Source organism: Myxine glutinosa, chromosome 10 (assembly GCF_964187855.1).
Source record: "Myxine glutinosa chromosome 10, kmMyxGlut1.1, whole genome shotgun sequence".
NCBI lineage: Eukaryota > Metazoa > Chordata > Myxini > Myxiniformes > Myxinidae > Myxine > Myxine glutinosa.
Window position 1 is genome coordinate 25,601,443 of NC_136270.1, and position 17,010 is coordinate 25,618,452.

The 17,010-nt window shown below is 43.3% G+C and overlaps 1 protein-coding gene and 1 long non-coding RNA gene across 2 annotated transcripts in view; one reads left to right on the forward strand and one right to left on the reverse strand.

Moving 5' to 3' along the window:
- The window catches only part of LOC144888245 (cytochrome P450 2C23-like), a 799,004-nt gene that overhangs the window by 154,883 nt on the left and 627,111 nt on the right, over window positions 1-17,010 (reverse strand). The window lies entirely within an intron of this gene.
- On the forward strand, window positions 1,396-13,000 carry LOC144894010 (uncharacterized). The gene is made up of 4 exons (XR_013624687.1): window positions 1,396-1,808; window positions 5,739-5,904; window positions 12,058-12,430; window positions 12,803-13,000. It is a non-coding gene; the product is annotated as an uncharacterized LOC144894010 (long non-coding RNA).

Genomic DNA, 17,010 nt, shown 5'->3' on the forward strand with positions numbered 1-17,010 from the left:
AGCCTCACCACAAGATTCCGTGTACCATGGACGGGAGGAAGGGTATGACAACTGAAGACGAGATGGGATAAATCTGTGCATGAGAGAGAGCAATTTACTTTGGAAGAATTCCCAGGATGAGTTGATGTCAGAGGTGGTAGAGATGGGAGACCAGTCCAGATGATTGATGGCTGCTTGAAGACCGTGCCAGTTGGCCTGAGTGAAATGCCAGACTCGTCGACGCTGAGCAGGCTCCCTGAGGATGGTCAGAGAGATGTCCACTTTAACAAGGACATGATCAGATGATCCGATCGGAGCAGAAGAAGAGCAGCAGACATTTTCAGGGAAGTTAGTCATAACTAAGTCCAGAAGAGAAGATGTTCCGTTGACTGAGATCCGGGTCGGGAAATTGACAGATTGTGTCAGTCCCAGTGAGTCGCAGAAGTCCTCAAACCTTTTGTACTCGAGATGTGAAACAAATGTTTCTGGGCTCCCGCACTATATAGTATAGCGTTGGGACTGTCCCTCGTCTCTGGTGATTACCTTTGATTTGGTCCATGAGAGTACGGTATTGTTGCCGAATCTCTCGACGCCTTTGTTCCTCTTCATAATTTCTGTCATCTCCATTCACTCTTCCTGGTGCTGCCATGGTGGAAGTTATTTTTGCTGATGTGCGGTGAAAAGGAACGGATCACCTCAACAATCTGCCACACTAACCCGCATCCCATAAAAAACAACAACAAGTACAGATGACATCACGTGTTCCGTTCTGGCGCGACTCCGTTGACTGACATTTGTCAGAATTTTATTATATTCTTGTATATTTTGTGTATAATTATTTTGTGAAACAGATATATCGTCCTATATAAATTTCACTTCAAAGGGATGAACAAAATAACAACAAGTGGAAAAAAACTGGAACCAGCTTCACTCGATAAATCACAGCTATACACCCGAAAGCAAATGTACCACGAAATTTCAATGGGATCTTACTGCGTCCTTGGACGAATGTCGCACTAAATTGCCAAGAGAACTAGAAAGAGCAATCAGAGATTGCAGACTGTCACCAGGATAAATATATTTTGTGTGGTGTTTGTATGGTATGGGTGTGGGGACATCCAAAAATACGTAACGTTTGAGGTTTGAGGATGCATGTCCAAACGTTACAGAGAGTTACAGAGGTGGGGTTCCAGCGCCATTTCATAACGCTATCAACAGTTATATTTTTGCCTTCACAGTAAGTACAAATGTGCCTTATTTATACTTATAGTTATAGATTGTCCGCCGCACAGAGCAATGAGCAAAACTCCCGCGTTTTTAACATCACTTCCGTCAATTCCGTGTTATTTATTTATTTTGTCCACTTGCATTTTGAGATACTTTCTACTTTACCATTTGAGCTTTTGTCATCAAATTTTTAACAAACCTTTATTATGAGAAAATGGAGAACACTAATTAATCAATTTGAATTTCGTTAAAAAATCAAATAAAAAAACTGTTTTCGTCATGTTTAGAAACCGTAAGAAGAAGAGGAGGTAAATGGAAGGAGCAGAAGAAGAAGAAAAGGACGGACGATGAAGAAAAATACGAAGAGGAAGAGGAATAAAGAAACAGAAAAAGAAGATGAGGAAGAAGAGGATGATGATTAAGGTGTGGAAAGTTAGAGTACAAAGCTATGCGGACGCCCTAGCTGTAGTAAGTTCAGGAATCTCCTTCAATCAAGTGGTTTATTAAAGACAATACCAAGCTCTCACAGACCACACGACCATCATGACGAGCCGCCATCAACCACCGAAGCCACGCCCCTACACGTCACTACGCACTACGCAGTACGTATTACCAAACACGACACAAGCAATTTTTTTCTCTCTCTGTAGATTTCCCCAATTAAATGGCCACAAAGTTACCACATTTAAAATGACTACAAAGGAAATAAATAGGCGACATACACGGTGAGAACCCTTTGATTGTTTGTTTATCGGTCAGACGAATTACCCAAATGTACCCAAATTTAAGTGAATTTACCCAAACGAGCAACGGTACCCGCCCTAAGGGCGGGGCTTCAATTAGGAAGCCGAAATGAAAAGGCAAAATATCAGAAATTGAAGGCAGAAATTTTTTCTTTTAAACAATTCATATAAACATCCGTCAAATCATATCACATGTAAATCATCAAAATCAAAACAGTATCTTCAGAATTTCAATAAAAGCCACATCACTGTTCATATCGGTAAGTACTAGTACCCGACTACAAAGCCGCAATGAGCCGGCGAAGCCAAAGCCTCTTGCCACTATTTTACCCATCACTATGGCATCAGTAGGTTAGGTAGTTGGTAGTAGGTAGGTGTAGTAGGTACCGTACCTAGTTCAAAATGACACCATTTGCATTCTGGATGAGATTAAAATTTATAAAATTTCCTTCTTGATTAATTCGGTGATTTCCGTCTCAACTTCGGATATTTCCGGCCTTGAAAAACTATGCCCTACGGCCGCGAGATTTCTAAAAAATAATTCTTCGTCAATTTTAGAATATTTGACGCTGTTTTCAGCGTCCGAAACGCGGTAAAAAGCTTTTTTGAAATATTTTTTCAAATGCTCGAATCTCATTGGTTCCGGTAATTGGTGAAAATTTTCGTTGAATATAACCAGGGCCCGTGCGGGCCCGGGGAACGAGGTTGGTCTTAAAGTATTTTAATTACTAATTAGAGGTGCATAAGATTGTGAATCAAAAAAAGACGGGTGAAATAAACTCCTATTGAACTTTTTCGCAATTTTTTTATGCATACTTCCGCATCCGGAAGATGGCGGCCCCCATGGAGTGATTTGGTTTTTGAAATATTTTTTCAAATGCTCGAATCTCATTGGTTCCGGTGTTTGGTGACGATTTTCGTTGAAGATAACCAGGCCCGTGCGGGCCGAGGTTGGTCTTAAAGTATTTTAATTACAAATTAGAGGTGCATAAGATGGTGAATCAAAAAACAGATGGGTGAAACAAACTCCTATTGAACTTTTTCAATTTGTTATGCATACTTCCGCATCCGGAAGATGGCGGCCTCCATTGAGCGATTTGGTGCGTCAAAGCTTCGAAATTCTCAAGGGATCCAGCAAAATCTGGCTTTTCAACATAATACCTACGCGTTCATTCACAACACCGGCTTCGCCGGCTACTAGTACCCGACTGCAAAGCCGCAATGAGCCGGCGAAGCCAAAGCCTCTTGCCGCTATTTTACCCATCACTATGGCATCAGTAGGTTACGTAGTTGGTAGTAGGTAGGTGTAGTAGGTACCGTCGGTGTAGTAGGTGTAGTAGGTGTAGTAGGTACCATTTGCATTCTGGATGAGATCAAAATTGATAAAATTTACTTCTTGATTAATTCGGTGAATTCCGTCTCAACTTCGGATATTTCCGGCCGTGAAAAACTATCCCCTACAGCCGCGAGATTTCTAAAAAATAATTCTTCGTCTATTTTAGAATATTTGGAGCCGTTTTCAGCGTCCGAAACGCGTAATAAGCTTTAAAAATATATTTTTCAAATGCTCGAATCTCATTGGTTCCGGTGTTTGGTGACGATTTTCGTTGAAGATAACGAGGTTGGTCTTAACGTATTTTAATTACACATTAGAGGTGCATTAGATTGTGAATCAAACAACGACGGGTGAAACAAACTCCTATTGAACTTTTTCGCAATTGTTTTATGCAAACTTCCGCATCCGGTCAATGGCGGCCTACATTGCGTGATTTGGTTTTAGAAATATTTTTTCAAATGCTCGAATCTCATTGGTTCCGGTGTTTGGTGACGCCTTTCGTTGAAGATAACCAGGCCCGTGCGGGCCGAGGTTGGTCTTAAAGTATTTTAATTATAAATTAGAGGTGCATAAGATTGTGAATCAAACAACGACGGGTGAAAGAAACTCCTATTGAACGTTTTTCAATTTGTTATGCATACTTCCGCATCCGCAAGATGGCGGCCTCCATTGCGCTTCGGAATTCTCAAGCCAAGGGATACAGCATAATCAGGTTTTCGACATAATACGTACGCGTTTATTGACAACACCGGCTTCGCCGGCTACTAGTACCCGACTGCAAAGCCGCAATGAACTGGTGAAGCCAAAGCCTCTTGCCACTATTTTACCCATCACGATGGCATCAGTGGGTTAGGTAGTTGGTAGTAGGTAGGTGTAGTAGGTACCGTACCTGGTAAGACTTGGTAAAAGAGAAGAGCAGACAGTCCTCCCCAATACCTACATACAATAAATGTCACAAGAAGCTTAAGGAAGTAACGATACGATGTGCTAGCTTCGGGCCTATTTTAAGAAATTTTAACTGGGCTTAATATATGTTTTCACAGTATGTGTGTAGTCCTCTAACTTCAGTCGCTTTCAGGACTGGTTCTCTCCAGGCACTGCGGCTTCCTCCACCAGAAGAAGTTAGCTTGCAGTAAGATCAGTGCCGACAGATCAGACGATAGCGCCGTTTCAACAGCAATGTGTGACTGTCGTTCACCGGCTTCGCCGGCTATTATTACCGGTACATCGTGTTTCAAATCGTGATATCAACTTTTCTTTAGGGAAAAGAATTGAATGATTTTGTACCTCTTCTTCAGCTTAGAACTTCAGGATAGGCGACATTGCTGATAAAAGTTTCTTTTCTCTCTTTGAAGTTCTTGGCAAACAATTTTTATATTGTCACTGCTGCCAACACGACTCATGGCGACGTAAAGCTGTCCATGGCTGAAGAAATCTGTCTTTAGGTAGATGCCTACCTTTTTTAATGTCTGACTTTGATTGAGCCTTGTTAGGTACTGGTCATTGCAAAGCAGAGTCGGACAGGGAATTGTTTTCGCTGCATCTGGAAGGGGAACAGGTTTTTGGATGGAATGATTGGAATCCTCGGTATGCTCTTCTGCCTCAAGAAGGGAGCTCCGATCATGCTGCTGCGAAACATTGACCCTAAAAATGGCCACTGCAATGGGAGTCGTTACATTGTGGACACCTGATGCCGAATCTCATCGATGCGACACTAGCTACTGGGCCTCATGCTGGAAACAAGATCTTCATACCGAGGATTCCAATCATTCCATCTGAAAACCTGTTCCCCTTCCAGATGCAGCGAAAACAATTCCCTGTCCGACTCTGCTTTGCAATGACCAGTAACAAGGTTCAAGGTCAGACATTACAAAAGGTAGGCATCTACCAAAAGACAGATTTCTTCAGCCATGGACAGCTTTATGTCGCCATGAGTCGCATTGGCAGCAGTGACAATATAAAAATGTTTGCCAAGAACTTCAAAGAGAGAAAAGGAACTTTTATCAGCAATGTCGTCTATCCTGAAGTTCTAAGCTGAAGAAGAGGTACAAAATCATTCAATTCTTTTCCCTAAAGAAAAGTTTATATCACAATTTGAAACACGATGTAATAATATTTACCGATATGAACAGTGATGTGGCTTTTATTGAAATTCTAAAGATACTGTTTTGATTTTGATGATTTACGTGTGATATGATTTGACGGATGTTTATATAAATCGTTTACAAAAAAAAAATTCTGCCTTAAATTTCTGATATTTTGCCTTTTCATTTCGGCTTCCCAATTGAAGCCCCGCCCGTAGGGCGGGTACCGTTGCTAGTTTGGGTAATTCGTTGGACCCCAGAAGACCAGTGTTATCTGAATGACATTAGCAACATGGATATCAGTGTCGAAGCGAGTAAGTTTCTCTCTTTGTTCTATTTAACGTTTTTATACCTCCCTCCCTCACACAGTTCCAGTTGAGTACCAGTTCACTGGTAATTCCCTGTGTGTCGCAAGAGGCACTAACAGGGTTGGCGGCAGGAAGAGCATCTGGCCATAAAACATTGCTTCAAAAAGGGGACCACGGTGCCCGGAAAAGGCCAACCCCAGCTCTGCAGGGAAAAATGGCCTCTAAAGGTGGCTCTTCTTCTTCTTCCTCCCTCACACAATGCCCTCCCGAAAGTGGGCGGAGGCATTATGTTTTCGGGTCGTCCGTCCGTCCGTACGATCTAAACCTCGTTTTTCTCAGCAACCACATGTCCAATTGAGACGAAACTTTCAGGGTAGGAGTGACACCCATGCAGAATGTTTTTATGATAATTGTGACATCACAGGTGACGTGGTATGGCAACCATCTTCGTTTAAACACACACACAAAAAAAATTATTTCTCAGAAACTGCTAAATGGAAAAATTTGAAACTGGGCACATTGTTAAGTACTCCCAATGGGGAACAAAAGTATGATAATGATGACGTCATTGGTGAAGTGGAATACCAGCCATAAATGTTTTAATCGAATACCTTATCCTAAAAATCTGAAATTGCATGCATGTGATATATGACCCATTTGTATTGAAATATTAAATTTATGACATCATAAGGTCACATGGTTTGGCAGCCAGATTGGATTGAAGGAAAATATTAAATAATTATATCTCAGAAACCACTTACCCTATCGACGCGAAACTTTACAAATGTCATCTAACACTATTGCTGCATATAGTTTGAAAATGATGACGTAGGTCACATGGTTTGGCAGCCATCTTGGATAGAAAAACTAATCTTATCCGATCAACACGAAACTTTACAAACGTGATCCCCTACCCATGCATATGCATTATGCATAGTGTACATTTCTATGTCACATGTCATGTGGTGTGGCAGCCATATTAGCTTGAAAGCCGATATTTATAAACAAGACCGAAAGTCGAACAGCGGCATAGTTGGGCTTGTTTGATACTGTAATTGAAGAGGATAGTATGACCTGGGTGGGAATAGCAATATTAGCAAATAATGGAAGTATTAAATTTTTTGAAATACTGTAAGTCTCTAAGCTGTATGTCACCATGGACATGAAGAGATTGCATTGAGACACTGGTTTATTCTACATGTTGAGTCAACAATGAACCAACCATACACCACTTCAATCCAGCAACTTTTCAGTCATGACAAAGGGATCGAAGTGTTACGATTATATTTAATGTATTATTAACGTTATTATTATTGTCCTGTCATCAGCGTTTAAGACCGCCTGATGAGGGATGGCCGAAACAGTTTTTCCTCCCGAGGCGAGCAGCCGAAAATGGCGATTATTGTGGCAAAATGGAAATCAAATTGGCGAAACTCCATGGTCCTCTCAGCCAATCATGAACTTTGGAGCGTGGTCTCATGTCCTTTTTTGACCGCCCACTGTTTCTCCGCCTCGACTGGGCAGGGCCTGCTTATGAGGTCCATTAATAATAATTATAATTCATTTATTTTGTATAGCGCTTTTCCAGAAGCCCAAAGGCGCTTAAGCAGATTCCGTTATCCAGCCGGAGAACACGCGGCACGTGCGGGTGTGAAAAGGCAGGACAGGTGTGAGATGTCAGGTCAGAAAGGTAGAAGCAGACCCTGTACATCCATCCAGTCGGAGAAGCGGCGAATATGCAACGCCAGCGTCCTCTCGCAACCGAACCCGAGGGGGGCTTAGTGTCCTGATTAAGAACCCGATTAAGAACCCGACTTAGAACCCGATTAAGGCGGGGCTTAGTGTCCTGGAACCTGCCTGGCTTGCAGTGGACGATTATTGTTGTTTAATGGAGGTTTTCATGGCTGGCTTTGTCAGCAAAACGTAAAGGGAAAATTACAGAGGGAAAATCACATATTGGGGAAAACCAACCTTCATACCTAACTAATTATCACTGCTTCACCCCTCGTATTAAGAAACATGAACAATCTTAAGCTACAGTCTCCCTACTTAAGTACATCGAGATTTCTCCTACACGTCCACGCTATAATTATACAGTCCTACCTTTACTATGGGATTCCTTCATCTACCCCCACAAACGTAACATTATTATTACGAAAACGATACTACTGTATTAGGAAACCTAGGCTAATTTGTTCGAAGTGGCCTGAATGTGAGGCATGAAGACATGAAGCCTAAGTTCTAAACGTACTGTCATTGGAACACCCATAACACCTATGCTTTCAATACACCTTTCAATGATTGTCAATTTAACAATCGGTTTGTTTGTGTTTCACATTGAATGGAAAACGTAAAGGTAAAGCATGGCGATTGTGATATATGACAGGTTCGACAACATGTTCGGCCTGAATGGCATATAAATCAAAATGACGGTGTGTGGAGTCAGTCGACATACGACGTAACGACATCACAGATGTAATCACCTCACATCACCCCTGCCATGTGACCAGATCATCAGCTCTGATTGGTGTACGTTTGTGAGGGACATACACACATACATACATACATACGGACAGACAAACACTATTCTAGATGGCTTTGACCTATGAGCTGCGCCGTAAAAACCCTTCTCCGAAACTGCTTCACCAATCGATGTGAAACCTGTCATGTCTGGTAAAAATTTGATACTTGAGAACAGCTGAAGGGATTTAAATCAAACTTGTTTATTCTTAGGACAGCCAATGAGGGTATCTACCTGTTGTCATGGGCAGGGACTACTCGGAGGCATATTGGCGATGCAGTCGAATTGCTCTGGTTTTGTCAGGTAGAATACATTTACATGTATGAGAGTAGGCAATGAAATACCTTAGTCCATATAGGATCCTATAGATTAGTGCATGCCGTATGCCGTGTAGCCACCTTCCTGTATACAAGTCATGGTCGGATGTCCGGGTAAGCGTTATGTGTCTCCATGTGGGGGGTGGAGCTATGCTAATTAGTTAGGGCATATGGATAAAATTCCCAGTGTGTAATCACTGCACATCGGATTTTTATGTGAAAAAATAAAAAATATTTTTTCACATAAAACAGCTTTTCTGCGCGCAAAAAAATTATTTTGCTATTTTCGGAGAAAAAAAATATTTCGCCCTTTTTCGGGAAAAATAAAAGAAAATGGCCTTTTTGGTCGAAAATGTCTGGCAACGCTCAAAAAAATTAGGGAATTTTTCGAAATTTTTAACTGCGATCGATCTCAAAAACAAAACGTTGCGTCCACTTGCGTGCGTTGCGTCCCCAGCGTGTACAGCAGTGAGGCGGTGTACTACAGTGAGAGAGTGTACACAAAGTGTGAACAAGTCTCCTCTCAAGATGAGTGCTGCTCTTCGTGTCAAGTGGCTGAAGGAATTCAATGCTGGCGGCGATGGGGCCACCTTCAAGTACGTGTCGAGTGACACGGCTTTCTGTTGAGCTTGTGAAAAGACTTTCTGGGCGAAGCAGAAGTCTGAGCTGGCCCAACATGTCCGAGGAGACCGCCACAAGAGCAACTTGGCCTTGAAGAAGAAGAGGACGGTCACGCAAGCCACCACGGAGGACTTTGGTGGCGGAAAGAGGCACAAGTGCGACGTCGTGGCTCAGGAGCCCGCTGGCATCCCATGGTCGAAATTTGAAAACCCTGCCCTCCGGTCGTTCCTGGAGAAGCACATCACTCTCCAGATCCCCAATGAAAGCTGGATTCGAAAGCACTACCTCGACAAGTGCTACGACGAGGCCTTGGCGGGGATCCGTGCCGACCTCGGACAGCAGCCCATCTGGCTGTCCGTCGACGAGACGACCGATTCGGCAGGTCGATATGTGGCCAACATCATCGCGGGATGCTTGTCCAAGGAGGGGTACTTTCGTCCCCACCTCGTCCAGTGCATGTTTCCGGAGAAGACCAACTCCGGGGAGATCGTGCGCGCAGTCAATGACACGCTGTGCTATCTTTGGCCTGATTTCAAGCCGGAGTGCCTCAAGGTCCTCGTCAGCAACGCCGCAGCCTATATGATCAAGGCCGGCCATGCCCTGAAGGAACTCTTCCCGGACTTGCTGCATGTGACTTGCGTTGCCCACGCGCTCCACCGTGTCTGCGAGACAGTCCGAGAAATGTTCAAGGACGTTAACGACCTGATTGCCACGACGAAGAAGGTGTTCGTCAAAGCCCCGTGGCGTGTTGTCCTTTGGAAGGAGCAGCAGCCCAATCTTTCTCTCCCCCCCGGAGCCCATTCTGACTCGGTGGGGGACGTGGATCAATGCCGCGGTGTTTTACGCCGAGCACTTCGAGGCCGTCAAGGACATGGTGGACCAGCTGAACGATGACGACGCGATGGCAATCCGGAGTGCCAAGGACCTGTTCGGAAAGGCGGACATCAAGCTCAGTTTGGTCTTCTTAAATGCCCACGTGTCGTTCATCCCGAAGATCCTTAAGCAGCTGGAGGAGGCCGGCATGGAGCTGGCCAAGGCCTTCCAGCTCCTTGATCAGGCCAAGGAGGAGCTCGAAAAGATCTGAGGCTGCCGTAAGGAGATCCTGCTCACCAAGTTCAAGGCGGTGCTGCAGCGCAATCCCGACATTGGTGTGCTGAGGACAGTGGCTTTGATCCTGGATGGAGATCAGCACGGATCTGAGGTTGGTGTGCCGGCTGGAGTCAAGCTTGCCGACATCCCCCTCTTGAGGTACTGCCCCATCGTCAGCGTCGACGTGGAAAGGTCCTTCTCCGTCTACAGAAACGTCCTCACCGACCGCCGACACCGCCTCACCAAGGAGAACATTACCAAGATAATGATTTCAAACACCTACTTTAACCGTTCCTAAAAGGGTCTTGTCAATTTCTTCTAGTCCTCTACTTATCAAACAATGCGGTTGCAATAAAGGTACCTGAACGTCATTTTTTACCTGTTTACTAGCCCAGAGTGCTTAATGTTGTGCAGGAAAAAGCTAACCATTTTTTGTTCTTTTTTTGACTGATTTCTGAAAAACTTGGTAATAATAAAAAATGAATAAAATGGGGGAAAAAAATATTTCGGGATTTTTTCACATAAAAAAAAAAATTCCACTTTTCAAAACATAAAAGGCCTATTTTCTTCACATAAAAATCCGTAGTCTAGTAATCACCTCTGTATTTTTCCCTTCGTTATTATAAAGCACACTCGGCCAGCCATGCGATCGGCACGTAATTGTAAAATAACATAATCGCCGACGATACCAGACACCACTACACCACCCAGCTCAAATCTTCTCGATGGGTGCCAGGTCTGGCCATGAGGCCAGACCCTGAAAGGCGATTAGTTGGGACGATTCGATGGCGCTCGTTGATTGGAGTGCGGGTGACGTCGGAGAGAACATTCTAGCGTCGGAGCAAAAAGGGACACGTCCCGCCATTTTCTCTCTCTTGTTCTGGGCTGGGCTTGATCACGAACAGTCGCATTTGTGTTCTCTCTCTTGGTCCGGGCTCTTCGCACAGCAGTCACAATTCCTGCTCTCTGTTATTCACACAGCGGTCGCATTCGCATACGCATTTCCCTATCTCGGTCCTGGCTTTGGTCGCAGGCGGACGCATTTCCCTCTCTCTGTGTTGGGTTTCGTCGCGAGCAGTCGCATATTCTCTTTCTGTCCTGGGCGGTCTAGTCAGGCAGCTTAGCAGCATATTTATCGAAAATGGGGAACGGCTTGACAAAAGCGCCATTTTTATTTTGGTGGTCCATTAGACCATATCCAATAGATTTAGGACCGGAGGCAAGAAATATACAGTGTTCTTCACCTTTTTATTGGACAAAAACCAAGGACAAAAACCAATTATGTATATATTTTCAACAAGGAGGCTAACTTTTATTTCATTACATGCAGTGTTATTTGTAAAACTTCTGCATGCCTGCATAATAAATCTTACGCTTCCATGTAATAATAATTAGTAATATAATACCGAGTGTTTATACAAATGTGTTATACTTGTGACTCGCGCACCTTTCATATATTTAACATGTACGCAACTACAAGGATGTAATGACAATATAGCTTTAGAACAGACAACATGTTGTTCAAGGTAATTTGTCCAGCAATTTATGTATTTACGATTTTAGACTAACTCCAATAGCTGATGATTTATTTGCATAAATGCATTGCTCGATATTATGCTGTGCGAGTCGTATTTGTGCAAAAGTCAAACACTGTATATGTCTTGCCTCCGGTCCTAATTCTATTGGATATGGTCCAATGAACCACTAAAATAAAAATGGTCCTTTTGTAAAGTCGTTCCCCCAAAAATTGCTAAGCTGCCTAACTAGTCATATTCCTGGCTTGCGTGCAATTGTAAAGAGGAAGAGTCCGTCTCGTTCTCTCCCTCTCTCAGTGCTGGCTTTGTGACGGCTGTGCTTTGTGCTGTGTGCGCTTGAGAAACAGCGGCGCTTTGTGGAGCGTAGAACGAGCGGAGGAGGAAGGAGTTTTGCTCCCGCTTCACGGCTCAATGTGCCGTGTGGCGATTCGTGCCATCCAGACCAAAGTTAAGTGCCGGCAGGCAGGAACATTATTTATTTTCATTTAACTTTCCCTGGTGTTGTAAACGAGTCCTGGTGGAGGAGCCTCAATTAGGAATTGGTTCACTGTACATTCATTTTTGTTATCCTGCCATTATTTTCATTAAACCCATTATTTGTTACATTTTTAATTCCTTGTCTTGTAGGTTTATTTGTTTGGGGGTTCGCGGATCGCATCCGGCCGTGCCGGTAAGCACTTGCTACCCCCACCCCCACCCCTCCGCGCATGCAAAAGGTACCGCCATAGTTGGTTATACGCCTTGGAGTTAAAGCTCATTTGGCCATCTGTCACCCTGAGGTCTTCACTACAGGAAAGACACACGACAATACACAGCAGCTGGATTTTTAAATTTTTTTTGTATACTGAATCGAGGCTCGTGAAAGAGCTAAAATTGATTATTATTGATTGAAAGTTGATTATTAAATAGGCCAGCACCAGTACCCGTAGAAATGCACTCCTGTGTGTTTTTTTTTGTTGTTGTTCAGTATAGAGGGGAATTTTTTTTTCAATATGTGTGCAATGTTGAATTGTTTGATTTATTTTATTTTATTACTTTTCAGCCACGAGTAGATAAGGGAGCCACTGCTTCAGTCCTGTACCATTGAGGGAGAAACTGACGTTTGTACGTGTGTGACACCTCGGCCTGAAACTTCTTGCATGGAAATTGCCAAAAGTACCACCACGTCTCCGGGAATAGTTGCACCACTTACAGCTGTTTAACTTATTGATGGATGCAACCATTCTAACCACGAGCCTGCACAAAGCATAACACCTTGGACAGAAAAATTCAGAACCCTGCATTTTCAACAACATTGGTACGAGTGGTTTCCTTGGCTCCATTATTCATCACAAATAAAAGGAATTGTGTGTTTTCAGTGTGCCACAGCTGATGCTGAAAGACTCCTGCAACTACTGGTTTTAGCAACTGGAAGAAAGCAATTGAGAAATTCACGATACATCAAGAATCAGCTTGCCACAAACATGCAGTATTTAAATTGGATCGACAAAATAGGGGGCAGTTAAACGTATCAGACGAACATGTCTCTGCACATAAGAACCAGCAAAACAAAAATACAATGTACCTGATGAGAATAATTGTCAAATCTATAAGGTTTTTGCTTGGACAAGGTTTGGCAAACTGTGCAACCTACAGATTGAAAATGATGCTGATATGAAGCTGTAGCTACAGCGCTGAACAAACCTCGGCTTGGCTTTAACATCAACTTACTATATGGGCAAACATACGCCAGAGCTGCAAACATGCATGGAAAGTACAATGGCTACCAAACAATTATTTCCCCTAGCTCTATACTCCCATTGTGCTGCTTACTCTTTGAAGTTTATATCTCAATAAGCATGTGATGCAGATCCTATATTGAGCAACACCATACAGTTGGTGCAGGACCTTGGGACTTGCACAGAAGAAGCAGAAAATAGAATCGCGTGTTTTCATAGATCAGCGCAAATAATTCTGGATGTATCGAGATCCTCAGCGGTCATCGATCGGGATGCTGCAGAGACAGAACATGGAGACATGAAAGTCTTCCTGCAGTTGTCATGATATATTGCGTCTGCCGTGTATAGATCACTCGAAACCCATTTGAAAATCCAATATGGCCACTATTTTTTCAAGATGACCACCAATGATCCAATTAATTATTGTTTTCCTCATTGAAATTGATACTGTTATCCTATTTTAAATATCTAAGTGTGGATGTACATGTTTTTACGTATGTAGACACTGATTTTGCAAATTCTAATCCTATAAAACACTTTTCCATGATTTCTGGTTGTTTTGATGAAAGTATGTGTCATCACTGATCAGAAATTTACAGTTTATACTTACAGAAATGAAAAGTATTTTCTTTATGCAAATCATTAGTATACAGTCATCAGAATTATATGGTTTTCATTTGGCAATGTTTAAAAGTTTAATAAAGTCAACAAACCAGGAGTTGTGGCAAGAGGTCAATGATGAAAAAGAGTGAATGTTAATGCACTACCAGGGCACCCTGGTAACATCACTGCTGTGTAACCCAGCATTGGGTTCAGTGTCAGATAATTAACTTGTACTCGATATTTAGCAATTACTTCATGTCCCAAATGCTATCTAATCCTCTCCATTCGGTTAGATAAGCACACCTGATTCAAACTTGTGGATTTGGTCAAACTGTACAAACAGCGACATGAACAACTGGGAGTAGAATCACCACTTGTCAACTCAACGAGGCTAACGCACCAGCTTTTGGCACAAATGCCTGAACTAGAAGCTCACCAAAAAGGACGGGAAGTACGAGCGCCAGTCAATAAGTAACCTTAAAATGGCGATTATAAATTCGAGAATGTAATGTATGTAATAATTGTAGACGACATATGTTATATCTATGGGTAAGAGTCATGGTTTGCCTGTTTTATATCTGGCAACATTGAGTGTATGACATCAGTAGAGCAGTTCCAAGATAGGGGCTCCCTTCGAAGCATGCACCAGGAAGGAGCAACGTTCTGCATCCGTTTATTGGGAAGTGAGGGTGTGAATCCCAGTGAAATCCATCGCAGAATGAAGATGCAATATGGTGACGCATGTTTATCGCTGCAGCAGGTGTACGACTGGGATAGGAAGTTTAAAAGTGGAGTGTCCAGTGCGGCAGATTCTGCTTGCTCGGGCCAGCTTCACACAGCCGGCACAACAGAAATGGTTGCAGAAGTTGAGTGCTTACTAAGGAAAAACCGTCGCATTACGCTGGATGAAGTGGTCTCCCAATTGAACATTAGCCATGGTTTAGCACACCATATCATTCACAACGTGCTGGGGTTCAGCAAAGTGTCTGCAAGGTGGGTGCCCAGACAACTCACACCAGAACTGAAAAAACGGTGAGTGGACGCATGTGAAGAATTTCTGCAACGTTATGAAACAGAAGGCGATGCTTTTTTACAGTGTGTAGTGACTGGGGATGAAAGCTGGGTCCACTACTTTCAGCCTGAAACGAAGAGGGCAAGCAAAGAGGGGCGCCATTCAACTTCACCAAACCCAAAAAATTCTGCACTTAGCCGTCCGCTGGGAAAGTGTTGCTGACGCCCTTCTGGGATAGCAGAGGCCCACTTGTAGAGCATTACATGCCCAGGGGGCCCACAGTCACCAGTGCATCATACTGCGACCTCCTAAAATCATCTGAAACCAGCAATCAGATCAAAACGTCATGGACTACTCACTACCGGTGTTTTGTGCAGCATGACAATGCTCGGCCCCATACTGCCCGCGCTACAGCTGCAACAAGATCTGCATTTTGAGTGTCTTCCTCATCCACCATACTCGCCAGACCTTGCCCCTTCGGATTACCACATCTTTGGGCCACTAGTACTCAGCCCTCTTTATATGTTTCACCAAGGCTGATTTGGTTTGGGGAATTGCATCCTTGGCTCGTCCTTTTTTCGTGAACAACTTTTGCCGAGCTACGTCTATGTTCAGCAAACTGCTTGTACGGTCATATAGTAGTATGGTGAATTGTTCCAGTACCTCCATGTCCTTGTCGGTGTTTTCTGCTAGGCCCGTGGACAGAGCAAGAAAAAATGGAGTAACTTCCTCATATGCCATCGTGACGTCAACCGATATGCCTCCACCCACATTATTACATTATTATACATACTTGTACCAAGTTTGATTTAAATCTCTTCAGCTGTTCTCAAGTATCAAATTTTTACCTGACATTACCTCTGACCTTTGATTCCGAAATCTAATCATTTCATCTTTGCACCATAATATATACTTCTATCAAGTTTGGTCAAAATCGCATCACTGGTTCACAAGTTATCACGGTAACAGGATGTTTACCTAACATGACCTCTGACCCTTGACACCATGACCCCAAAACCTAATCAGTTCATCTTTACCTCATTGTACATATTTGCACTAAGTTTGACTTGGATCCCTTCAGCCATTCTCAAGTTATCGAGGTAACAAAAACCTATCATGGACAGACGGACAGACGGACAGACAGCCGGACGGACAACCGGAAAACAGAATTCGTCGTCGGAGGCATAAAATTGTGACAACAATGGTGAACATATTTCACTTTGCTGACTCTGCACTTATGCTGCCTATTAGTGGACCAATCCAGTTTCCAGGTTACATCATACATGCAACATGCTATCAATCTGGGATGGATGATATTATGATAAATGGACACCTCTAAGTTAATTTAATTGCAATACGAGGAACAATTCCTAAAGTTGAAAATGCATTTTAAAAAACAGCCACCACGGCTGACTTTTTCTGGGTGGCTCCACTTCTGAAAATATTGTTGCGGATTTGAGAATCCTGTGTTTTTTTATTGTTGTCATGAGAATTGTTGTAAATATCACCCTCCGGTGTAAAGGTCAGAGGTCGTCCCCCTAGTTAATCCATATACATGCACGTAGCGAATCATATATCCTTCTAAATAGTTATCTCCTTATTCTATGTAGTTTAAGGCTCTGTTCCCACTAGTTGACACTTCATTGCATCGAATTAAATAAGATAGTTCCCCTTCCAACTGAACAGCCTCCATTGCCAACTGTATTGGGCGGTTTTCTGCAAAGCCTGCATTGCCAATTGCATTCACCCTCCATTGCCCATGTGGTCAGCTTGGAGAAGAAAGGCGTGTCTCCGCCCTCGTCATCGGAAGGAGGAGTGAGCCAACCCCGATTAACCAACCAAGGACGAGGGGTTTGGCTTGAAAGGGGCGGAGAGAGAACGATCGGGGAGGTTCACGAAGGTTCGAGGGTGTGGTCT